The 26,781-nt window shown below is 41.5% G+C and overlaps 1 long non-coding RNA gene across 3 annotated transcripts in view; it reads right to left on the bottom strand.

The window, feature by feature from the left end:
• LOC125149275 (uncharacterized) overlaps positions 1 to 26,781 on the bottom strand; it is a 52,691-nt gene that overhangs the window by 20,720 nt on the left and 5,190 nt on the right. For all 3 annotated transcript variants that reach the window (XR_007145882.1, XR_007145883.1, XR_007145884.1), the window contains exon 2: positions 13,765 to 13,891. This is a non-coding gene — a long non-coding RNA (uncharacterized LOC125149275). The remainder of the gene's footprint in view (positions 1 to 13,764; positions 13,892 to 26,781) is intronic.

Genomic DNA, 26,781 nt, shown 5'->3' with positions numbered 1-26,781 from the left:
CAAAGACTCAAAAAAGGTGGGTCATGCTAAATTCACATGGCAGAAGACCACCAGAATTAGAACTGAAACCCTGGCCTTCTGGCTCCTTATACCATGTAAGGCTACAGATTATCTCACAGAATGGTAAATACAGAATTTACCCCACCTCCCAGCATGGGGCACTCACTCTCTCAAACATCCCTAGGTAGCTCTGGCCTCAGCTACTACTACCCCTTCTGGCTGGTGAAGTGTTTGGATCTGATTTTACCACTAACTCTCCATGTGACTTAGTAAATCAAACTCTGCACCTCAGTTTCCTCATCTGTTTGATGCCAATAATCTCTGCCTGGCTATCACATGAGCTCATTAATAGAACCAAGTGAAATAAAAGATAGGAAAATAGAAATGTATCAAATAAGTGAGAAATTAACTTTATATTATTCTTGGGATGCAGAAATGCCTGCCCTCTTGCTAAAAGGATCATGGGATGTCCAATTTGCAAAAAATTTGATGTGGAGAGTTTTGTCACTGAAGAGAAATGAAGCATGGTGGTGGAGTGGGGGCTGCTGGACTCACACCAGAAGCTGGACTCTGGCAGCTCTGCTCCCTTTCCCTGCCTCCTCCTGCTTGTAGCCTCTGTGCCACTGAGTTCTCTGGCACAGGAACACTAGCAGCCAGTCTGGGGTCCCTTGAGGCAGGGCTGGCCAGCCCTGACAAAATACTGAAGTTAGCCAAGTTGGCCTTCTGCATTTCTTCCCTGTGCCTTTCTCCTTCACTGTGTCACTAGCCTTCACTACATCTTTCCTGGGTTACTAAGGGAGGGGTTCTATACAACCAACTCCCCCTCTCCCAACCATGGTTAGGCTTCCCACTATTTAAGACCTGTAAGGTTGGGAACTGTGCCTGGCCTCATCTTGGCAGAGTCCATACTGAACAAATGTCTAACTCAGCCAAAGGGACTGCTGCATGTGTTCCTCCTTAACCAGAAGCTTTGTGCTAAGCTGGAAATGGAAATGTTTGGTGGGTCCCTTCCCACAGACTGTTGAGGACTACTGCCTTGCCCTCCTCTCCTAGGCAGGTTGTCCAACAGGCCATGGTAGCCCCTGGGGTGATGGTCACATAAGGCAGTGGAGGGAGGAACAAGAACTGGGAGTATATGCGCTGGGGGTCTCTGCTCCTTGCCCTGACTCCTCTGTTGAAGACCAGAGGTTGTGTTCCCGGCACAGGCAGGCAGGTAGCCTGGGGTTCCCCATGGAGGGCTAGAGCTAAGAAAGGCTTTGAAGTTCAGCAGGTTATGCTATCTCCCTTTTCTCATTTTTCAAATAGAGAAATATTTCCATTCTCTTACTTCACAATGCTGTTAAGAATTAAATGCGAATTAATTAATGAAGAGTTAAAGATTAAATATGAAAATAAGTAAGAAGAGAAGGGAGACAAGCAAGACATCTTCAGAGCCAGGCTGGTTTGCCAGGCTCCTCTGTGATCCTTGGGCCACTGCCAGCTTGGACCTTGGTCCAGTGGCCCAGGGCAACTTCTCACCTGGACCAGGGATGTGAAGACCAAATACAGGAGGCCCTGCCCTTCTGAGTGGCCTTTAATCCACACAGGATTGTTTTCTCTACCAAACAGACCAAACGGAAGGAAAGCCAGAGAGACATTAGTTCTTTTCTTAGCTCCTAAATGGCTGACATTTCAGGAAACCAAAATTCTGAATGGGACCAGAGGGGATTTCAATTCATCCTGCCTGTCTGCAGGCAGAGTCAGTCTTACATGAGGATTCTGTTTCACAGGGTGTACTTTCAGAGGTTCAGGGGAGGCCTTGTCCAAAAATCTCTTTCAAACTTATTTGCTCATGCTTGAAAATCCATTGTTAGAGCTTTATCTCTGACACAAGCCAAATGTAGGTTTTGTCTTCTGTACAACTGGCACAAGTCACACATGTAAAATTGTATCAGTCACCTCAGTTTGAATGAATAAACCAGTCCTTCCTGAGAACAGGCTTGGATGGAGAGGAGAGGACTAGAACATTGTAGGCAGCAGCCACTAAGGCCGGAAGAGGGAAGATGGGAAGGTGTAGAAGAAAAAGAATGTAGAAGGATGTAGAGCTGGTAAAGAGTTTTCACCTGGACAGTCAGTTACAGTCTCCAAAGTACCCAAAAAAACTATATGTAAAAAAAAAAAAAAAAAAGGAAAGAAACCACCCCCCCCCCTTAAAAAAATCACACTCTATGATTCGATTTATATCTAGCAAATGCAAACTAATCTATAGTGACAGAAAGCAGATCAGTGGTTGCCTGGGAAGGGTTGGGGGTAGGTAAGATAAGAGGAACGACAAGGGGCATGGGCGAACTTGGGGGGTGATCAGTATCTTGATTGTGATGATGGTTTCGAGAATATATATATGGGCCAAAACTTATCAAATCATACACATTAAGTATGTGCAGTTTACTTATTGTATCTCAATTATACCTCAATATAACGTTTTTTGGAAAAGAGTGAAAAAAACCCCCCAAAAACTATGTGAGTACAGTATACCTGCCAAATAACCCATCTCACACAACTCTGGTAAATTCTGGCAGAAACAGGTGTTTTCCAAGAGCACACCTCAGCTCTCTGAGAATCAGGTATTCTCTCTGTAAATTGGTAGACATGAACTAGACAATCCTAAGATCCTATCCAGATATCATGATCCAGACTGTCAGGGTCAAATATGTTAACTGATAGAAAACCATTATTAAAGCCTAAAGGATCTGATAAAAATGCAAGGCATGGATTCTTAAATAACCAACATATATAGAGATATTGGGCAAAAATAGTGGATTAAATATGTGCATCTAATTTCACTATATCTAAAACTCCATTAAGAGGGATTTTTTCCCCCAAGGGCAAAGTCTCCAATAGGGCTCCTTAGAAAGAAAAACTATGACATCAGAAATGAAAAACTTAATGGATGGATTAGAAGATAGATTGAAGAAATTTCCCAAAAAGTAGAGTAAAAAGACAGGGATAGAAACTAGGAAAGAATAAAAGAAAGGGAAGAAAGAAACTAGGAAAGAACAGATGAGAAATTCATCTGAATAGCTGAATGGCAGGAGTTTTAGAAACACAACAAAGGATACAAACTAATTCAAGAAAACACTCCAGAATCAAAGGTCATGAGTTTTCAGATTGAAAGGGCCACTGAGTGGCCAGCACAATAGGTATGTCACTGTGAAATTTCTTAACATGAGGGACAAAGAAATCCTACAAGGTCACATGCAAAAAAGGCTTTGGCCTCAACAGCAGCCCTGGAAGCTAGAAGACAATGGAGCCAGGCTATCAACGTTCTGAGGCAGACACACAAGGTTTAAAAAAATTTCCCTCTAATGAACTCTCAGGAAGTTCTAGAAAATACATGTCATCAAAAAGAGGGAAGAAAGCAGGAGATGAGAAGACATGGGATCCAGAAACAGGTGATCCAACACAGGAAAGAGGCAAGGGAATTCCCCAGACTATAGTAAAGGGAGGATCCAGGAGGCCAGCTGTAGTCTCCCCCTCTGAGCAGGAGAGAAGGCTTCAAGAGACCTTCCTTAGAACAAACTGAGAAGACACCTGGGTAACTGGGAGAGTTTAAGGCTAATTAGTGATAAGATCTTAGAAACATACATGTATGAAAAAAAAAAAAGATAATCAAACAAAAAGATATGTTGTAAAGGAAAAGCAATCGTGGTTGACCATGTGGCTTAGCTGTGAGTCGCACTTGCATTGTTATAATAACAAGTGCACTAATTATTGATCCACCAAAAATTACTGTATAAATCTATTGAGAATAAGGGGGCCTGGGAAGTGTGCATTAAGTATAAAAGGGGTGAGTGGAGAAAAGGGAGCTGAATCCTCATCTCCCATTGTGGGAAGTCAACAGATAATGCTTGAACTGAAAAATCAGGAAGTAGGAATACAAACATGTTATTTATAGATAGGTAAAAGAATTAGTTAAAAAAAAGTTGAAAATGGTCCCTCCAGGGAAGGGGAAACAGGGGTGGGGGGGTGGGGTGAGGGGAGCGGGTGGAGGGAGGCTGAGGACTGCTCTTTGTCTTAATAAACCTTGTAGAACTGGTTGACTTTTTAAATTATGTGCCTGGTATAAAAATAATTTTAAAAAATTAGTGTGGTGAATGAATAATGAAATTAACACTTCTTGAGGCCTATTATGCCAACAGGTGTTCCCCATGTAGGTGCTAACCTGCTGGCGCTAGGTTTTCTGAGCTACTGGTCATGGAAAACACATGTATGAAGGTGCTTCCATTAGGGAAGTAACATGGGGGCTAATCCCATACCTGTGCTTACTGCTGCCTCAATAAGTTACTTACACTAAGTCTCAGCATCTCACCTTGAGAAATCCTGTGAAGGTTTTGTGAATAACTGTCTACAGAATACCAAGTATGCAGGGCTTAGATCTATAGCTTCAGTCCTAATTTGGAGAAGAGCAAGGGATAGAAGTGTAGTGAGTGGGACAGAAAAATATGCACTCTGCTAGTGACAAACAGACTCTGGCTCTGGCAGCAAGAACAAGAAGGAGGTCCTGCTTAGGGTTGGTTCATAACCGAACACTGGACTTTGTTTCTTGTACACTTGTGTCTTTAGTGAAAACTGAAAAGTTTCTGCTTCGGGATGTTGAAATGGAGACTCCATAGGAGTAGTTTCTGAGACTGAGTCCTCTTGTCAGCAGCCACCATCAGGGGCAGCACAGTATGAGGCCAGATCTCAGTACAACGTATTATGTGGAAGAAAAACACCCTAAGCTAGGAATGAAAAGACCCAGCTTCCAAGATCCCCTCTCTGACACTTACTGCTTTGTGACCCTGTATAAGTAACTTACCCTCATGGCTCACTTTTCTCTTCAGTAAAAGGACATGACTATATGCTTTCAAGCTTCTGTTCCTGGCATGTAACAAAGTAAACTCCCTGAGGGCAGGGACCGTGTCTATATTGTTCTTCATGGACTGTATATTGCATTCTGTAAAACCGCTGTAGTCCCATGATATGCAAATTTGCAGGGGAGCGAGGGGGAAAAGAAGAATCAGGTTTTTGTTTTTTGTTTTGTTTTTTAGAGAGAGAGAGCGCACAATAGGGGAAGAGAGGGAAAATCTTAAGGAGGCTCCATGCGCAATGGAGCCTGACATGGGGCTCGATGTCACAACCCAACCCCGGGATCATGACTTGAGTCAAAACCAAGAGTTGGACACCTAACCAACTGATCCACCCAGGTGCCCCAAGAAGAACCTTTTGAGGGGAGGTTTTTTCTTTCTTATTTTTCATTCTTTGGGTTTTTTTTCCTGTTGTTTTTTGTTGGCAGGACACACCCAAAGATCCAAATTTGTATTAAAAAGAAATGAAGGGGCGCCTGGGTGGCGCAGTCGGTTAAGCGTCCGACTTCAGCCAGGTCACGATCTCACGGTCCGTGAGTTCGAGCCCTGCGTCAGGCTCTGGGCTGATGGCTCAGAGCCTGGAGCCTGTTTCCAATTCTGTGTCTCCCTCTCTCTCTGCCCCTCCCCTGTTCATGCTCTGTCTCTCTCTGTCCCAAAAATAAATAAACGTTGAAAAAAAAATTAAAAAAAAAAAAAAAAAAGAAATGAAAAAAAGGAAAAAAAGTACCTAGCACACTGCCTGGTACATTGCAGGTTTTCAATACCTATTTGTTGGATGAGTGAAATAGAAGATAAAGACAATTCGTTAGACTCTTCAAACTGGAAAATGACCCCAGCCAATGAAATTAACTACAGGTGAAGAAAAAACAAAAGCCTAGCAAAAAGGAAAAAAGGTCTTTGTGGTTGCCCCAGCTAAATAGGAATGGAACTGGACTCAAGTCCCAACAATGTGGGAGCTCAACAGAGGGTAGGTCAGCACAGATTCAACAGGGAAGGGAAGGAGCCACATCTTGGGATATTTAGAGGAAAACATCTGTGCAAAATACTATTCTAAGCAAACTGGTAAAGTTTGGCAGTGGAACAAGACACAGTCAAAAGAGCACACAGTATTTGGTTCAAGTTCTACCTCTGCTACTTGCCTGTTAGGCTGACTCTCTAATGTCTGAGGCTGTTTCTTTTTCTAAAAATCAGGGCTAATAATGGCATCTACTTCATAGAATTTTGGTTAGCATGGAAGTAAGTTAGATGTGGTGTGTGAAGAAAATATTTTGCAAGCTATAAAATATAGATTGTTAATCTGATTGGCCAGGATCCCTCCTAACTAATCTCTCACTAACAAATCAACATGGATTATTCACAGTTTTTTCTCAGCCATCTGGTTGTCACTTTGAAAATCAAATGGAAGGACCTTGAAAGGTGGGTAAGTTTTGATAAAGGAGGGCAGGAGGAAGAAAACATGGGCAGTTAGAATCTAGGGAGGGATGTTGCAGAGGCTGCTCCTGAATGGTCAAGAGCAGATAATCCCAAGGCAGAGCATTAAGGAGCCTGGTTCAGGAGCCAGAAACTGGATTCTGGACTTTGTGATTGGATGAACCTGTGAACCCTCATCTGGGTGGTTTTCTCATCTGTGGAGGAGAGGTAACACCACCACCTCTGTTTTCTTGGAGGCTATTGTAATGTCACGTGAGACAGTGGATGTGAAGAATTTTTAAGAATTATTGATCACCATCTCTGCAAATGGGAGATTATCATTCCTTTAGAACAGCATGGATGAGGTGACAGGAGGCCCATGTATAATAAACCTTGTCCACTGTCATGGACTGAATTGTGCCCCCCACCCCCCGCCACCCCAGATTCTTATGATGAAATCCTAACCCCTAATGGGACTGTGTTTGGAGACAGGGCCTTTAAAGAGGTGGTTAAGATTAAATGAGGTCAAGCATGGAACCCTAATCCAATAGTACTGGTGTCCTTATAAAATGAGAACAGACAACTAGGGATGTATGCTCACAGAGAAAAGGCCATGGGAGGACACAACAAGAAGGTGGCCATCTGTAAAACCATGGAGAGAGGATGCAGGAGAAACCAAACCTGCTGACACTTTGATCTTGGACTTCTAGCCTCCAGAACTGTGAGAAGTAGATTTCTGCTGTTTAAGCCCCCCAGTCTGTGGTATTTTGTTATGGCCGCTCTAGCAAACTAGAACGCTCACCTAAACAGTTTTGATTCCTTTACTCCCTTCCCCAGAACAAATTCTCCCTTCATACTGAAGAATAATGCACAAAAATGGTTCCTAGAGGCACTCTGGCCAGCCAGCAAGGGGAGGAGGCAATGCGGCTGGTGGTCAGGACCCTGTTAGGAGCTTGTCCTGTCTAGTTGTGGATTATATTCCTGAATTGCTGAGTGAATGGAAACCGGCTTTGTCTGCTGTTAGACACCAAGTTTGCCTTCTTTTGCCTGTATGCCAAGATTCTGAAGCTTAACAGAATGATAAGCTGTTTAAAGAGCTTGTAGTCCAAGGGAAGGATATAGGTCCATGATTAAAACTTAACTTTCCTCTTTGTTATGTGCTGGGTAATTGAAATAATGATACCTTAGAAATAGGAGACAAAGTTTAAATCTTGGTTGGGAACTCCAAAGGTAATTATGTGGACTTCTTATTTTTTATGTTAATTAATTTATTTTTTTTGAGGCGGGGGAGGGGCAGAGAGAGATGGGGACAAAGAATCCCAAGCAGGATCCCTGCTGTCAGTGCAGAGCCAGACATGGGGCTATCTCATGGACTGTGAGACCATGATGCGAGCTGAAATCAAGAGTCAGATGCTTAACTGACTGAGCCACCCAGGTGCCCCATGGGCTTCTTTTGAGGTTGAATTCCATTAGAATTAAAAAGACAAATCTGGTAACTCTGCATTACTCCTCACACATTAACTTAATAGGTTTACTCATTCAACAAATTTTCTTAATCACTTACTACATGCCCACTTCTATTCTAAATCATAGATACAATAAGAATACAATAGACATAGCTCCTGTTCCTATAGAGCTTACAGTTGAGTGGGAAAATATAGATAAGAGCATGAGGATAAAAATGAAACTCTATGGCCTGGCATTTAAAAATTCAGTTAGGGGCACCCAGGTGGCTCGAGACGGTTGAACGTCTGACTTTTGATTTCTGCTCAGGTCATGATCTCAGGGTTGGGTATCGAGCCCTGCATTGGGCTCTGCGCTGAGCATGGAGCCTGCTTGGGATATTCTCTCTCTCTTCCTCTGCCCCTCTCCCCCATGCTCTCATTCTCCCTCTAAAATAAAAAAAGAAAATTAAAAATTAAGAATCCATTTCAGTCTGGGCCCAGTCAACCTCTCTAGTCACCTTCTACACTCCTCCTCATATGCCTTGCTCCAAACAAATCACGCCAGTCAAACCTTTCTAAGCTCTGTACTTTCATTCTTATTCCCTACCTAGATTGCTTTCTATGCCTATTTAAATCCTATCCATCCAGCAAGGTGTGGTAGTAGCCCCTAAGATGGCCCTCCAGTGATCTCTGCCTCTTGGTATTCACACACTTGTATGTGGGCTGAACTTAGTGACTTGCTTCTAATGAAAAGAATCAGCAACAGTGATGGGATATCACTTGTGAGACTAGGTTACAAAAGGACCGAGGCTTCCATCTTGGTCTCTCTTAAGGGAAGCCAGCACTGTGGAGAGGCCTATGTTATGAGGGACTGAGGCCTTCCAATGACCACTTCAGTGAACTTGAAATTGTTTTTTCCGGGGCGCCTGGGTGGCGCAGTCGGTTGAGCGTCCGACTTCAGCCAGGTCACGATCTCGCGGTCCGTGAGTTCGAGCCCTGCGTCGGGCTCTGGGCTGATGGCTCAGAGCCTGGAGCCTGTTTCCGATTCTGTGTCTCCCTCTCTCTCTGCCCCTCCCCCGTTCATGCTCTGTCTCTCTCTGTCCCAAAAATAAATAAACGTTGAAAAAAAAAATTTAAAAAAAAAAAAGAAATTGTTTTTTCCTCTACCCCCTTGTTCAGCCTTTAGGCTGGGAACTTGACTGCAATTTCATGAGAAACCTTGAGCCAGAGTGGCCAGCAAAGCTGCACCTGGTTTCTTAACCCACAAAAACTGTGACATAATATTTATTGTTTTAAGCTACTAAGTTTTGAGGTAGTTACTCAGCAATAGACACTATTGTTACTCAGCAATAGACACTAATACACAAAATGGGGTAATTTGTTATACAACAGTAGATAACTACACACAAGACCTAGCTCAAATTGCTCCCCTGAATTTTCTTTGACCTAGCCTAGCCCAGAGTAAATTCTGCCTCCTTTGAACTTGATGTAGACCAACTTCTCATTGGTCATTTATACTTTTGAAATATTAGCTACTTTCTATCTTCTGTTTCTGGTCCTTTCCAAATAACCAAAGTCGGTAGCTGCTTAAATTACTTGCTCAGAATAAGTATTTGGCAAGGTAGAGAAGGAGGTTTTAAGAGGGTAGAATTTTGTATCAGAAAGGAGCTTTTGAGGCACCTGGGTGGCTCAGTTGGTTAAGTGACTGACTTTGGCTCAGGTCATGATCTCACCGTTCCTGAGTTTGAGCACCTTGTCAGGTTCTGTGCTGATAGCTCACAGCCTGGAGCCTGCTTCAGATTCTGTGTCTCCCTCTCTCTCTGCCCCTCACCCGCTCATACTCTGTCTCTCTCTCTCTCTCAAAAATAAACATTTAAAAAAAATTTTTTTAAAGAAAGGAGTTTTATTTCATTTTTTAAATGTTTATTTAGTTTTGGGAGAGCGCAAGTGGGGGGAGGGGCATACAGAGTGGGACAGAAGATTCAAAGCAGGCTGTGCACTGACAGGCTGACAGCACAGAGTCTGATGCGGGGCTCGAATTCACAAACCAGGAAGGCGATCATGACCTGAGCTGAAGTAGGACACTCAAACAACAGAGTCACTCAGGTGCCCCTATTTCACTTTTGGTGGCTGATAAATGTCTTATAGGTGGAAAGTTGAGGCAGAAATTAGAAAAGGGACCACAGCCAAAAAGAAAAAGAAAGAAAGAAAGAAAGAAAGAAAGAAAGAAAGAAAGAAAGAAAGAAAAAATGAAAGAAATAAAAGGCACCACAGCTTGGGAAGAACTAATTTTTGGTCTTCATCAAAGTAAGGCATCAGCAGCCCATACTAACAGCCAATTCTCCTTGTAAATTCTTTCTAGTGATTTCCTTCTTATTGTGTGAGGAGCTTAACCTGTTGGCAGTTGTGAGAAGCAACAGAGAGTGGCTCTGGGGCACTGGGGTCACTTCAGAGGAGGGAAGCCAATTGTTTTCTCAGGGCCCCTCTCTCACGTTTATTCTTTTCAGGGCCTCTGTAGAAGGACTGTGCTGAAGACCATTTCCTACACGTAGCACCATTTATTTAAAACATGCACCACATATACACAAAAAAAACCAAATGCAAAGGAAAAAGGGGGAAAAAGGCTGCTGAAGACCAGAGTCACTAAGAGTTCAGGCTAAGAATAGACAAGAACTCTGAGAGCTGCTTGGCTATGTGACCTCCTGCAGGGGCCTGGCAATAAGCCCAATCCAGCTTTGTTTTTTCTATGTCTTTACAAAGAACGAGCACTAGCTTGGGAGTCAGGAGACCTGAGTTCTAGGCCTGGTTCTGCCAGTACTTTCTTCTGTGAACTTGAGTGAGTACTTCCCCTTTCTAGGCCTCAGTTTCCCATTTGTAAAATGAAAGACACTAGACTCCAAGATTTTCCAATCCCAATACTGAGAAAACACAAAGGAAAACTAAAAGACTTATCGTAGCTTTGTCATTAAGAACCACACCTATCTGTGCCTCTGTTTTCTCATCTATAAAACAAGGTGATATATTCATTCATTCATTCCTTCAACTAATATTTCTTGAATACCTACTATGTACTAGGCTTGGTGCTAGGGATACAATGGTGAGTGAAGACAGATATGGTCTATGTTCTTGTGGAATTTCTAGTCTATTGGGGGTAGAGGAGAGGGGGAACTGTAAGCAATCACATAAATGAGGGTGTTATTGATGCCAAGATAAGTATGACAAAGGAAGGATCATACTTGGTTCTTGGTGACCAGGGGATGGAATAGTCACAACCTCCATCAATTTCAACGTTCTGTGATCTAGTAGGCATCTCTTCTGGGAAGCACAGAGGAACCCTTTGAACAAGTTACATCTCAAAAACCAAAAACAAAACCCCCCAAACTCATATCTCATACCATAGCTATTTTTCAGCTCAATTAACCCAATCAACCATCTATTGTGTACCTACTACAAGGAATCAACCTCCCAATTCCTGTCTTCCCGGAGTTTACACTAGTGGGCAGAATGGATTCATAAATTGACATAGCTATAAAATGTCTCACATCATTCTCTGATTGCTAATTATGTGCTTTAAATAATAATGTTTCATAAGAGTTAAGAATCAAGTGGGGATTTGGATGTGCTAGGGGAATCAGACATTTTCTTGGAAGTAAAAATTGAGATATGTGCTAAAGGTTTGCTACATGGTTTCAGATGAACAGAAACAATGATATCAGGGTACAATGGCCTTATCCCCTATGAGTAAGGCAGTATGGTACAGGGTACATACAAGAATGATCTAAAGTGGGAGATTCTTAAATCCCTTTTGGGCAGGAGGGATTCAAGCCTCACTTTTTGTCAAGGGCAAGAGACCTCTTCTGTGACCCACTCTGAACACCATCCCTTGGATTAGGAGGCCTGCTTCTGATGCACATCCTGACTTGGAATGGCTATCTTACTTCTGAGTCTGTTATCTCATTTGTAAAATGAAGGGGTTAGATTATATCTAACACCCCTTACAGTGACCAGAAAGATGATTAAAATCTGATTCTTGTAAGAATTTTTATTATTTCATTTTTAAACTGGTGGTTGCTGCCATGGAATATGAGCTATGGAATTTTGTGTTTGTTTTTTTGTTTGTTTGTTTTTTGTTTTTGAGCTATGGAATTTTGGACAAGTTATTAAATTTCTAAGCCTGACTTACTTTCTTTTTTAAATTAGTTTTTAGAATAAAAAAGTAACACATGCACAGATTTTTAAAAATCAAACATTACAAAAGACTATTATGATGGTTACAGAGTTCTTGTTTGGGGGGTAAAAAAGTTTTGGAAAAGGTAGTGATGGTTGTACAACTTTATGAATGTAATTAATGCTGCTGACTATATGCTTAAAATGGTTTAAATGGAAAATTTTATATTATACATATTTTACCACAATTAAAAAAAATTAATAATGTAATATAGCAAAACCACTGAATTAAATAATTTAAATGGATGGGGCACCTGGGTGGCTCAGTCAGTTAAGCATCCAACTTTGGCTTAGGTCATGATCTCATGGCTGGTGAGTTTGAGCCCCGTGTTGGGCTCTATGCTGACAGTTCAGAGCCTGGAGCATGCTTTAGATTCTGTGTCTGTGTCTTTCTCTGCCCCTCCCCTGCTCATATTCTCTCCCTCTCAAAAATAAATAAACATTAAAAAAATTAAAAAACAAAACAAAACAGCATCTGACTTCGGCTCAGGTCATGATCCTGCAGTTCATGGGTTTGAGCCCCACATTGGGATCTTTGCTGACAGCTTAGACCCTGGAGCCTGCTTCAGATTTTGTATCTCCCTGTATCTCTGCGCCTCCCGCTCATGCTCTATCTCTCTCAAAAATAAACACTAAAAAAATTTTTTTAATAAATGAATACAAACGATTTAAATGGGTGAATGATATGTGACTTGTATCTCAGTAAGATTGCTGAAAAAGAAAACTTAAAAGACAATAGTGTCCCAAATTAAATACATAAATAAAAATAAAAATAAAATGTGTATCCACTAAAAAAACACATAAAAAACAAAAAACAAAGAAAAAAACAAGTGTACCATAAGAGTATATTCTCTAGGGGTGCCTGGGTGGCTCAGTCGGTTAAACATCTGACTCTTGATCTCAGCGCTTGATCTCAGGGTCATGAGTTCAAGCCCTATGTTGGATATACCCAGTGTGGAGCTTTTTCTTAAAAAAAAAGAAAATTAACATTGCAAAATTGACTTCTATAGAGTCCAATTTATACTCCTACCAAGAAATCATTCATCCATTTTATTCATTCAACCAATATTTGAGCGCCTACCATGTGCCAGGCACTATTCTAAACCCTGGAAACACAGCAAATGAGCAACAACAACATAAAGACAAAATCCATTCCTTAATGGAGCTTACAGTCTTGTAGGGGGAAAGGGAAAACAAAAAAGTAAAATATATAGTATTTCATGTGGAACTAAGTGCTATAGCTAAAATAAAGCAGAGAAAGGAGTGTTGGCCAGGGGTGGGGGCTAGAGATTTGAATAGGATGTTTAGGGGATGAGAATTCTTAAGCCTCAGTTTTCTTATCTGTAAGATGGGACAACAACAGTGCCTATCTCATAGGACTGATTATTGAAAGAATTCTATGAAATTATATGTTGCACATAAAAATGAATATTTCCTAAATGGAAACTATCGTTATTATAAACAATCTTATAGCTAGGAAAAACTGTGGCCTAGGGAGGAAAAATTTGCTTAAGGCCCCAAGAAAAACTGTGGTTGGGTAAGAACCAGAACCCAGGCCTCCTGATCGTTCATGCAGCATACTTTCAAATATACCAAGGGACCAAAAGCACTAAGAAGCCATCCTCCCAAGGGCTGTTAATGGGCAACATGGCTTTAAGTTGAAGAGCTCTCTGGGAATGTGATTTTCACATCAACAAGAGGGGAGGGAAGATGTGGGAGTACATTAGGTTCCTCTTCAAGGAGAAGCAGGCCAACTTCACTCTGGCCTAAGGCTGAGCCTGCTGGGGTTTACTCACAAGACGTCAGATCCAGGATGGTGCTCTCAGCCAAAGGCAACAAGCTTTCTGGCTGTTGCTGGCCCATCTGCTCTGATGAGACTCTCCCAAACCCTGATCTCCCATTGGTTTCATTCCAAGGAATCTCCTGGAGGAAAGATAAGCAGCAGTTATTTCACAGCTGTAGAAATAGTAAGTTCTAGAGGGGTATTTGTATCTGTTTGGCTGGGTGAGATTTTCAAGTAGGACAAGCAGTGGTGGTCTCTCAACTCTCTCTGTGCCTTTTTCTCACCCTGTGGCATCTCCTCTAACCACCCGTAACCAGTTACCCACTGCTTGCCTGGGCCTTCTGCTTAACCAGAGCCCTCTCTCTGCCTGGGTTCTATGCTTCAGCCCTATCCTTTCTTCATTGAGTCTCATTCTCTTCACTCATCCTAACCCCTCCTTTAAAAGAAGATGCTTATTGGGGCGCCTGGGTGGCACAGTCGGTTAAGCGTCCGACTTCAGCCAGGTCACGATCTCGCGGTCCATGAGTTCGAGCCCCGCATCAGGCTCTGGGCTGATGGCTCGGAGCCTGGAACCTGTTTCCGATTCTGTGTCTCCCTCTCTCTCTGCCCCTCCCCCGTTCATGCTCTGTGTCTCTCTGTCCCCAAAAAAATAAATAAACGTTGAAAAAAAAAATTAAAAAAAAATAAATAAAAGAAGATGCTCACTAATTTAACAGATTCAGTACAGAGCAGGATTCAGAGAAGTCAGCATTCTGGGCTTGACCTCTATTAATGTGTGTATGAACTTGGGCAAGTATATTATCTTTTTTTGGGCCTCAGTATCTTTATCTATAAAGATGTTGTATGTCATTTCAAATACCATGGAGTAGATTATTCTGCAAAGGGCAGAGACCCTAGTGATCTACCTAAAGACAAAAAAGTACACAGAGAAATGGTGAGGCTAAGAGCAGAAATTTTCAGAGTGAAGATGCCAGGGCCCCTAAAATGCTATTAAAAGGTGTGTTATGATGACCAATGTCTGGTGAGTGGCATCTAGGATCTGGTCCTGGGTCAGCTATAAGAAGTTCCCACCTAGACAAAAGACCTAGGTTTTAAAGTCTATTCCTGTATTGAGTAGGCCTCAATGCAGGGAAAAATCCAAACTAGCTTTGCACCATACCATGCCCATTCTTGAAAGTGCAAACATAAGAAGTAAAAAGAGCTTTAGCAGGTCACCAACAGTTACTTGAACATCACAGGGCAGGACTAGCTGCAGGTTTCCTCTGCAAGACTAAAAAGAGGAAGGGGGAGAAACACTCAACAAAAGGGATCTTGAACTGAAATTTGAGAAACTGACATAAGAAGATTTCAAAAGATGTTAGAACTATAAGCAAATGTGTGAGTGTTTCCACTTTTGTTTAAACTGTGTCCAGTTACATTAATGGACATTAATGCTGGGGTAATTTAAAAAAATTTTTTTAATGTTTATTTACTTTTGAGAGAGAGAGACAGAGTGTGAGCAGGGAAGGGACAGAGAGAGAGGGAGACACATAATCAGAAGCAGGCTCCAGCCTCTGAGCTGTCAGCACAGAGCCCAACACAAGGCTTGAACTCACCAGCCTTCAAGGCTTGAGATCATGACCTGAGCCAAAGTCAGGCGCTTAACTGACTGAGCCACCCAGGCGCCCCATCTGCTGGGGTAATTTGAGAAAACTTTAAAATCTTAGTGATTATCACTAATATGTGCTCTCTCTCAAGGTGGTGTCCATAATCTTAACTTTACACACAGAGAAAGGCACAGGGAATGGAGACCTGAGATTCCAAATTCTGAAAGAAACTGTGACCCTCACTACATCATTGTCCCTGCCTGGAAAAACAATCCATACACCCACAACAATGGTGCCCCACAGTTGGGTTGACAACAAAGTCTCACAGGCTTGAGTCTTGCAACACTGTTGGCACATCAGAAGCACTTGCAGATGCTTAGTACTTGGGTTGGTAAATCTACCAAGCCTGCTTAGATCCTATCCTCTCCCTGCTGGAACACTGATCTAGTCAGACCTCCAGAGTCAGCAGCATGTCCTAGCAGAGAAACACTGAAGGAGGGGTGGCACTGTTTTCACGGAGTCTTCAGTGACTTTCCACTGAGCTGTGGGAAAATTTGACAGTTGACTGTGGCTGAATCATAACTCAGAGGTCCTGACCACTCAGATCTTTGAAGATTCCTTTCATTCCTTTCCCAAAAGGGGAACATGGCACACTCCAATTGGTTAATTCCATTTACCTTCTGTTCCTTGCAACCACATGTAGGTGCAACTGTGTGATCTCAGTGGTGGCAAGAGTATCAGAATAACAGCATCTATAACAGGCTATAACTATAATAGCTTCTATTTCTCTAGAACTTACTGTTCTCAGGCATTTTTATAGATTTTTTTCATTGAATCCTCATAACCGCTTAGTGGGTTACTCACTATTAGTATCCCTAGTTGACAGATAAGGAAACTGAGGCCCAGAGAGGCTAATCACTTGCCTACTGTTGTACAACTTGGGTGTGAGGTGCTGAGATACTGTAGCATCCTGACTCCCAAAGTCTGTGCTCCTATTATGTTATACTGCATCCAAACACCAGCATAGTTATTCCGAGCTCAAAAGCACTTCAGATATCATAGATCAACCCCTAGATTTTGCAGCTGAGAAAACAGACCTAGAGGATGATGGGAATTACCTAGTGACAAAGCCAGGATTCGAGGAAGGCTCTTCACTCCAGGGTTCAGGGCTCTCTGTTATATCAGAAGGCCTTGGGTTCTCTGCATCATCTTAAGAATATGGAGTTCTTTGATATTTTATCATTTATTCTTTAGGGAATGGAACTTAAATTTATATAAACATAAAAATATTTTCATATAGTTTTTCTACCATATAGTGATCCTCTAATTCTTCCTACCCCTTTTTAGAAAGTTGTTTTTTTTTTTTTTTTAACTTGGCTCCTTTTTGCTTTCTCCTTCTTTTTTTAAATCCCAAGAAAGTGAAAGCATTTTCAGATAGGATAAAAAAATCTTTAAAATCTTTAACCAACTTTCCCTTCTTTTACCAAAGTACTTTAAACATTGCTATTCAGTGATGATTTCTAATTGTCAATCATCCAGTTAGTGTTTTATATCCTCACTCTACCCTCTTCTGCTCCCCCTTCTTAGGAGATAATCAACTTAGGCTTGGTATGTCCCCTCAGCTCCCTGTGTCCATCTCCAGGCCTTACTCTGTTCAGATTCTTCTTTACATCCTGCCTCTTGTCATGGCGATAGTATTCTTACTGCTCCTGAGGCAGCCTCTATACAGTGACATTGGCCCCATTCCTTCCCACCTCCTTCTAAATCTGAACCAACAAATTTTAAAGGAGTGAGAAAGGCCTGGAAACAGTAACATGTGGTGGAAAGTATTTGGTCTTTGTAGCCCAACAAATCCTCACCCCTCTGGGTAAGTTAGTTAGCCATGCCAAGCCCCATATGTCAAGTGGACAGGAGACCCCACTTCAAGGTGATGATGAGAATGGAATCAAATAATGTGTGAAAGGGTTTGTAGATAGCCCAGCACACAACAGACACTGCCTTCTCCACCTTCTGGCTCCTTCCCTTTTTTTTCACAAAAAACATTCAAAAGAGCTTCATTTTTTCAAATAGCCAGATTTCATCCTCAATGAACTGTTCTTTCTCCTTCTTGTCATTCCAAGCTTATTGAACATTTATCCTCACAGTTGGCCCTTCCTTCTCCCTATTCAATTCATTTTGGCCACTATATATTGAACTGCTAGGGACAGCTTAGCCCATTTCAGTGCTCTCCCAAACTCTAAATTCAATACACACTTGTGAATCCCCTGGAGCATTAACAACTGCTTGGCACTCTGACCTTGAGTGGCCTGCTCATTTCTGCATCTCCTCTGACTTCTGTGAACATTGCTGTCTCAGTCACTTTCAACCTCTCATCTTTCTGCATCCTGTGCCCAGGTGCTCTCTTCCACTCCCATGGATTCAACCCCAACTATTTACTCCAGATCACAGGGTATCTCTTTGGAGGTTCCATAGGTATCTAAATCTCTAAATTCGCTTCCCCCCCCCCCCCTCATGGCTCTTGTTTCCCAAACGGTTTCACCATCAAACTAATGTTCAAGTGAGAAGCCTGAGTTATCTTGGATGTATTTTCTATCCTCCATATTCTGTATTTGAGTAGTCACAAATCCCTTTTATTCCCACAATATCTCCTAAATTCACCCTGTCTATGTACAGTGCTAAGTTCAGGCCTTTGTCATGCCACAGCTAATGCTCTAAACTGGAAGCCCTTGCTTCCAGTCACCCACCCAGCTCACCCTCTGCTCAGATCTGTGATTTACCTAATTAATAGATCTGAGCATTAATCATCTGCTCTAAAATCTTCCTTAGCACTGACCATAGAAAATCCTGAATATTTATACCTCTAGCTCCCCATTAGAATGGAGGCATCTCTTATTAATATCGCATCCCACTGCCTACTAGAGTCATTAAATATGCATTAAAAAAGCTTATTAAGTGAATGAATACAACCCCAGAACAATGCCATGGATAGTAGAGAATACGAAAGAAATATAATATACTCCTTATCGTCTAGGAGCCTATATTCTTTTTGGAGAGACAAAATAAACATAAGAAACTACAGTATTAAGTACATAAACTGGGATACAAACTGCAAATGCCAGAGCAGCTCAGAAGAAAAAGGTGGGTGTAAGGTGGAACTTCTGGTGAAGACCTCACACAGGAGGAGAGAGTTCCTGAGGACCTTAAAGGATGGGTGGGGTTTGCAAGGGGACAGTGGAAGGAGCAGGATGCTCCAGGATGGAAATGGTATGGTAAATAGCACTGAGCATTGGCTGGACAAAAACGAGTGTGACCTAACGGGGAGATGGGAGATTATGTTGGGGGACAATGAGACCAACCTGGAGAGATAAGGTGGTCCAGAAAACAGAGACCCTCAAGAGTCAGGAAAAAAGGAGTTTGCCTCGAATAAGAAAGCTGTAACTGTTTTTGAGTGCTCCAATAATGCAAAAGCAACCATACACAAAAGCTATCATAACACAAAAGCTACCTTTTGATACACACACGCATGCTCTTTTAATGCAGCAGAGCTTTGGGATAGATACTATTATCACCATTTTACAGATGAGAAAATGAAGCACAGAATAGGGAAATAACTTAATTGGGGCCACACCGCTGTGTAATAAGCACTGTTGGCACAGATAAGTAACATAGTTCCTGCTTTCAAAGATATCAAAATCCAAGCAGAGACGGGTACTTGGGTACTCAAATTAGTACCTCATAAATAATTACTTATAAATCAATGTGTTAGGTCTTGTAACAAATACATACATACGATGGGAGTGTTATTTTAGGAAAAATAACCTAAAACAGCTCTATTAGGAGACAAAAGAAATCAGAGAAATGAGCTTCCTAGAGAATACGATGATCCAGGCCAGCTCCAGCAAAGAAGGTGATGGTGGTGGATAAAGTAAGACTGAAAAAGGGGCAGAATGCAAGACATTTCAAAGGCAGAAAGGATAGTAACAGGTTTAATGTAAGAAAAAAGAATCAGGGGGCACCTGGGTGGCTCAGTCGGTTGGGCAACCCGCTCTTGATTTCAGCTCAGGTCATGATCTCATGGTTGTGGGATCGAGACCCACCCTGGGCTCCGTGCTGAGTGTGGAGCTTGCTTGGAATTCTCTCCCTCTGCCTCTCCCCTGCTTTCAGTCTCTTGCTCCCTCAGAATAAATAAATAAACTTTAAAAATGATTTGAAAAAGAAATAAGAATCAGACTTAAGTTTTCTTTCTTTCTTTTCTTTTTTTTTTTTTTTGGAATATTTTATTTATAAGTAATCTCTACACCCAATGTGGGGGTTGAACGCATAACCCTGAGATCAAGAGGAACATACTCCATCTACTAAGCCAGCCAGGTGCCCCTACACTGAAATTTTTTTAAGTCTGGGAAGCTGAAAGAAGGATGTTAGTAACCACAGGGTGCCTGTGGCTCAGTTGGTTAAGTATCTGACTCTTGGTTTGAGCTCAGGTCATGATCTCGTGGTTCACGAGTTTGAGCCCCACATCAGGCTCTGTGCTGAGCTTGCAGAGCCTACTTGGGATTCTCTCTCTCTCCTTCTCTCTGCCCCTCCCCCACTCACTCTCTGTCTCTCTCTAAATAAATTAATTACTAAAAAAGTTTTTTTTAAAAAGAGAAAGGTATCTTCATTTGAAGGCATACTGAGTTGAAGACAAAGTAGGACTGTTCTGCTCTGAGATAATGTAATAGGTCTTACTATAGTTAGATTTAGAAATGTGACTTTTAAAATTGTTTGTACCCAGGCTTGAGTTGTATATAAAGATAGAATTTTTAAACATTTTAATTAACTCTATGCCAGTAGGATGGCCTCTATGTATTTGCTACAGTTTTATTTTCTCCTCACACTCTGCTAGTCTCTATTATCAATGCTGTTTTGCATCACTTTCCACAGAAATGAGGTATGATTATAATAAAATAAAGCTGACATTTAAACATATAAGAACTTATCTATCTAAAACTGATTACACAAGCGCTGTTTTTGTTCAACACTTCTCTGGAAATTCTCTGTTCCGGAGTTGCTTTCAGGGTCAGTCTACAATCCAAATTTTATTGACACACTTTGCTAACATCTCAAATTTGATCACCCATTAACTTAGCTCTGAGTTAATTTTTCTTGTTTTTGGTTTTTCAAAAATAAAATCTTCCTTCAACCTCCCCTCCTTGAAACACTAAACAAAACAAAACAACCCAAACTAGATTTCTTGAGCATCAGCATTAAGATTATTCCAGAGGTTGTGCCACAGACTCTGTAGGCATGGAAGAGGCTTTCCAAATATCCTGAGGAGTGACAAAATCACTGTGGGGAAGGGTTGCCCTTACTGAGAACTGGGCATTGTATTGCTAATTATTTTACAGATCTGCTTTTCATTTAACCTTTGGAGCAGCCATACACCTAAGTACTATCATCTTATGTGAAAGAATAGGAAAAGAAGGTACAGAAAAGTAACTTGTGTTAGTTATAAAACTAATAGATAGCTCTGCCAGGACGTTGAAAACTTATGATTTTGTTACCATACTGTTCTGCTTCCGATAAAATAAGAGCACTGTTGGGGTGCCTGGGTGGCTCAGTCGGTTGAGTGCCAACCTTGACTCAGGTCATGATCTCATAGTTCTTGAGTTCAAGCCCCGCTTGACAGCTCAGAGCCTGGAGCCTGCTTTGGATCCTGTGTCTCTGTCTCTCTCTACCTCTCCCCTGCACGTGCTCTGTCTCTCTCTCTGAAAAATAAATAAACATTAAAAAAATTTTTTTAAAGAGTCTTTTTAGAAAAAAAATAAGAGCACTGTTTCCCAATGAATGGTAAAGTTATTTAAAGGATAGCAACACTAATATAATCCCATCTCATGTAGCCATAACTTTAATGTTTATTTATTTATGAGAGAGCAAGAAAGCAGGTGCATGAGTGGGGAGTAGGGGCAGAGAGAGAGAGAGAGAGAGAGAGAGAGAGAGAGAATCTCAAGCAGGCTCCACGCTGTCAATGCAGAGTCTAACACAGGGCTCCAACTCACATGCTGTGAGATCATGACCTGAGCTGAAATCAAGAGTCAGATGCTTAATTGACTGAGCCATACAGGCACCCCTAAACTTTTTCTTCTTCTTTTTTTTTTTTTTTTGAGAGAGAGTGAGAGACAGTGAGCACACATGTGAGTGGGGAAGGGGCACAGGAAGAGTGAGAGAGAATCTTAACCAGGTTCCATACTCAGCATGGAGCCCTACACAGGGCTGAATCCCACAACCCTGGGATCATGACCCGAGCTGAAATCAAGAGTCAACACTTAACTGACTGAGCCACCCAGGTGCACCGTAGCCATAACTTTTAATACTCCTTTAATTTCATTTGTTTTCCCACTGCTTTCTATAACCTATCAATTCATGAAAATATAAACAACCAGCCATGAAAATTTGTCACAGAACTTGAATTAAGTCTACCTTATAGAAATACACATTAGAAATAGAAATGTTTTTAAATCATCAGACCTGACACCCTCTGGTTATATTATTACTATATGGCTTAAGTATGTTATAGTCGGGTCAACAAGCAAATACTATTTCCTTGTCGTTATATAATGTGTTCAACTGAAAGCTATTGTGTATTTACCATCAGGGGTTTTATTCATGAGCACTCAGTTGAAAACAGACAGTAAGTTTTACTTATTCCTCTTTTAAATTCTACTCATTCACCACTGGAATGCCATACACATTTATATATAGCAGACGTTTATACTATCTTAAACTGAATTGGAAGCCAGCAGGCTTGAATTATTTAAGAGAAAAACATTTCCACTTGTCCTGCCAACCATGTTGATCAATGCTCACTTAAGTGATGTAATCATCTCCTCTCATTTTGTAAGGTCTACTCTCTCTCTTCAGGTGACTAAGCAGTCTGCAATCTTCCTTCCTTTAATTGGATAATTTTCAGGCTTGTCTGATCCTTCCGTTTTTTACAATTTCACGCAGTCATTTTCTCTTGTGAATATGGTTAATGGTTTCATGGCTAAAATCTCTCTTTAGCACACATCTATCTAGAACTCTCCAGACATCTTTCCATACACTGATGCAGCGCAACGCTTTATCTACTCTGGTGTTCCAGACAGACTGGCTACTCTGCAATGGTCACCGTTTTCTGCCTGCAGTCTTGCTTTTTCTTTTTTTGGATTGACCTTCCTGTGTCCTCCACACATCCTTCCGGCTCAGATGTTTGTTCTCCCACCTCTGGACCTGTGTGGCACTTTCAGTAATGTTATCACATAATATTATAAACACAGCTATTGTTTATCAAGCACTGGAGCCTTATGTATATAATACAAACTACCCAGCTTTTCCTCCTGCCCTGTCACAGCTCACCTTCCATACCCTATAAAGTCTGTCTCTTAGAGGCCTACCACAGTGCCTGGTACATAGCAGGTGCTCCAGAAATTTCTATACGGCTACTATTATGATGATGAAAACAAGCACCAAAACTTACTCATGTTTCACCCCACTGCCTAGCACAATGTCTGGCACATTCAACACATGTTTATAAAACTAACCAATGAAGAGAACAAATATTAAGCACTTTTAAGATCCTTGTGAGACAAGCTATACAGCTCTCCATGGACTGCTAAAACTAACTCTTTAAAGTCCAGACAGGCTATTTATTAGGTTAACAGAGATGGGGCTGGGGAGCCCAGAAGCACAGCCCCAAAGTCCAGCAGAACACATGATACCAGGTTCAGGAAGCTCTTGTTGGCTAGTAGCTGCAGAGGCTGAGTCTGGAAGATGGGCTTCTATGGATTGCTCCAGCACAGGCTAGTATTGGTTTGGCTCCTCAAGTGTAGATGGCATGGTCAGACCAACTCCCTTAATCAGAGAGAAACCTGGGATGGTAAGAAAGGCTCATGGTGATGAAGGGGGCCCTGATTCTTAGCAAACTGAAGCCTTTACCTACAGCACCCACAGAGACCCAAAGATAAGGCTCTGGGGATTTGAGATTTAGCAGTTGGTGGTCAAGGCAGTAGATCATGTTAGAGTCTGGCAAGAACTAGTAGGGCTCAGCAACCAGAGTGAGACTCAAAATCTAGATTCAAGCCTTTGGCAGTGCCAAGTTTAAAAGGGGATGGTGACTGAGATGCCAGAGAAAGACCTGAGTTTAAAGAAAAAAAATGTAGTTTCAAGTACTGAGCTGAAGTGCAGGAGGGCTTAATGCCTCAAACAGGTAGACTAGTTATTTAATTTGGGGCATTCATTCAAACAGGGCTAGCAGCAAGGTTGAGTAGGATTCAGATCCTGGGACTAAGGGCAGGACTTGCCAGTGGTAAGGTTCCTGGTGGGGCAAAGAGACTGGTATCTTATAACAGTCCTGCAAGCCCTCCATGATGGATCATTAGCACACATTACAGCCTCTCAGAGCACAAAATCTACTTTGCTTCAGTGTTAGGATTTTGAGATACCAGTATCTAAGATGGCAAATAAAGTACAGAACACAAATGCATTTGGCTTGGCTTCACAAATATCTAATTCTTTCTGTATACTTGGTTCACCCATAGGCTGTGTGTATAGCTGTGTACTTGCTTGGTCTCTTAACCCCCAGATAGTGTTTTTCCACTCTGAGCCCCAACCATTTCCAAGTTGAAATTACTCTTTATGGGGGCGGCTGGGTGGCTCAGTCGGTTAGGCATCCAACTTCGGCTCAAGTCATGATCTTGCGGTTCATGGGTTCGAGCTCCACGTCAGGCTCTACACTGACAGTGCAGAGACTACTTGGAATTCTATCTCTCTCCTTCTCTCTCTCCCCCTCCCCTGATCTCTCTCTCTCTCTCTCTCTCTCTCTCTCTCTCAAGATAAGTAAACTAAAAAAATAAAAAAGGAAGAAAGAAATTACCTTTAAAACCGCAAGACAGTGTTTCCTCTGATTCTGTGACCAGAACTCCAGTCACTATTATGTCCTAGAATCTAGGTCCACTCACACTAGCAATAAAAATGGTCCTTCTCCTTTAAAAACAACCAAACCAAATACACTACTACTACTACTATTAATAATAAAATCTTCTCATCACCTGATTCTTCAGTAAAACACACTTGCTGACTTTCTCTTCTTCAGATACCAAGCTGTCTTGTATTATTCTATGGTCTGTGTATGCTTTTTTGGATTTAATATGCCTAAGTTGTTTTGTTTTTGTTCATGTTAAAGCAATATACACAAATCATGGGCCATGTGGTTCAACTACCCATCTGATGACTGCCTTTCTTCTACAATACTCCCACCAAGTGGTCATCTAGACTGTACTTGAACACCCAGAATCACTGAGAATTAATTGTCTACAGAGGTAGCCTGTTTCATTTTGGATCACCTATTGGAAATAACTGCTTTGGGCTGAAATATGCCTCCCTGAGTTTCTATCCATTGACTCCAGCTCCTCTCCTTAGGGCCAAATGGAACAAATATATATACATCTATGTGGCCACCTTCAGATAATCTGAATAAAGTGACAATATTCTTCCTGACTTTGCTTTTTTTTTTTTTTTTTTTTTTTTTTTTTTTTTTGCTAATGTTCCCAGTGCCTTTGACTATCTGTTGTTGTTAAATGTTCTCACCAACATCACTCTTTCTTTTCCGGATGTATTCAAGATGATTTACATGCTTTGCATCCAGCCCAGAGCTAGATAAATTTCAGGTGTGCTCTAGATACTACACCTCTCAATATGCAGCCTAAGGCTTTAACAGCTTTTGTGGCAGCCACATTGTTGGATCACATTGAGCTTATAGACAACTGAGTATCTCTAAATGCCACATGTTTTGCTGCTAAGCCTACTGCATGTTTATGCAATTGTTTTGGGGTGGGGGGGAAGGAGGTAGAAAAGGTTTATTTATCACATGGATACTTCATGAAATTTGGGACCCAAAAAGTCAACTTGGGATTTTGCATTCCTAATGATACACAAGTCTGTGCTTAGTTTGCTAGCCTAAATGATTAACAAACTAGTGATGGTTCATGTACTGGATTTCAGCTTAGGCTAGTCAGCGTTGCTTTATTTCATGACCTCAAAGCGCAGCCTTCCTCAAAAATTACTCATCATTAAAATGTTTACTATTCATCACCAGAAGAACTGGTGGAAAGAGTATAAATGATTCAGTGCAAAGGCATTATCACCACTGGAAAAACACCTCAAGGACAAGTATCCAGCACATTAAGGATAGTATATTTATGATTTCCCATGGGAATATTATATTCAACCCCTTCTCCTTTATTAAAAATAATTATCTTAAAAATTATCTTACAGAGATAACACTGTGTAGATTTTCTTCCTTTTTTTTTCTTTTTTTTTAAAGTAGGCTTCATGCCCAGTGTGGAGGCCAACGCAGGGCTTGACTTCACAACCCTAAGATCAAAACCTGAGCTGAGATTGTGAGTTGGATGCTTAACCAGTTGAGCTACCCAGGTGCTCCTGTATAGATTTTTAAAGATTTTTCAACTTAGCTTATTTGTTTCAAATCAAAGGAAGTGGAATGGATGTTATCCTCATTTTTTTTTTAAGTTTACTTATTTTGAGAGAGAGAGAGCAGCATGAGCAGGGGATGGACAGAAAGGGAGAAAGAATCCCAAGCAGGCTCCACGCTGTCAGCACACAGAGCTTGATGCGGTCAATCTCACAAACCATGAGATCATGACCTGAGCCAAAATCAAGAGTTGGACACTTAGCCAACTGAGCCACCCAGACACCCCTTGTTATTCTCATTTATAAGTAAAGAAACTAAAGCCCAGAAAGGGCATGATTTGTCTATGGTTACATAGCCAAAAAAAGTATAGAACCAGGGTTGAACCCCAAGTCCTTGGGTTGTCCAAGGGTTGTCCAAGTCCAGTGCAGCCCCCACTGTACCCATGGCACTCCAATATAAATGTGGCCCAGTCCTGGCCTTAAGGTGCTAATATCCAAGGAGTTCTCCTCCAGGTGTTAGACAACATGTGCTCTACTTGCCCTCACCATTCACATAAAAAGAGCGGAGGGGAGCCTCAATGAAAGTAGTTACTACAATACTTAACAGATGCCAAGCTCTAGCAATAATGAAATCATAGAATTTCTGAGAATTAGTCCACTACCTTTAAATTAACAGATTAGGAAGTGCTATCAAGTAATTCACCTAAAGCTGCAATTATAGCAAAACCAGGATTAGAACCTATTTATATACCCAGTTCAATGTTCTTTCTGTTACACTGTACTGTTTCTCAAAATACAAGTAGGCAGCTGTCTGTTACCTATAGCTAGGACTTTCTGAAAACGGGATCTGAAACATGTTATCTATAATTCAAGAATGTTATGGACAAGGATCCCACCAAACTCTCAATACAAAGAAATATGAACCAGGAGGCTAATTAGAGAGTGATGAACTATGACATACTGAACCAGCAACTTCCCATAAACAGAACATTGCTATA

Source organism: Prionailurus viverrinus, chromosome D3, assembly GCF_022837055.1.
Source record: "Prionailurus viverrinus isolate Anna chromosome D3, UM_Priviv_1.0, whole genome shotgun sequence".
Taxonomy (NCBI): Eukaryota; Metazoa; Chordata; class Mammalia; order Carnivora; family Felidae; genus Prionailurus; species Prionailurus viverrinus.
Note: the sequence above shows the minus strand (reverse complement) of the source record. Positions and strands in the feature narration are given on the sequence as shown.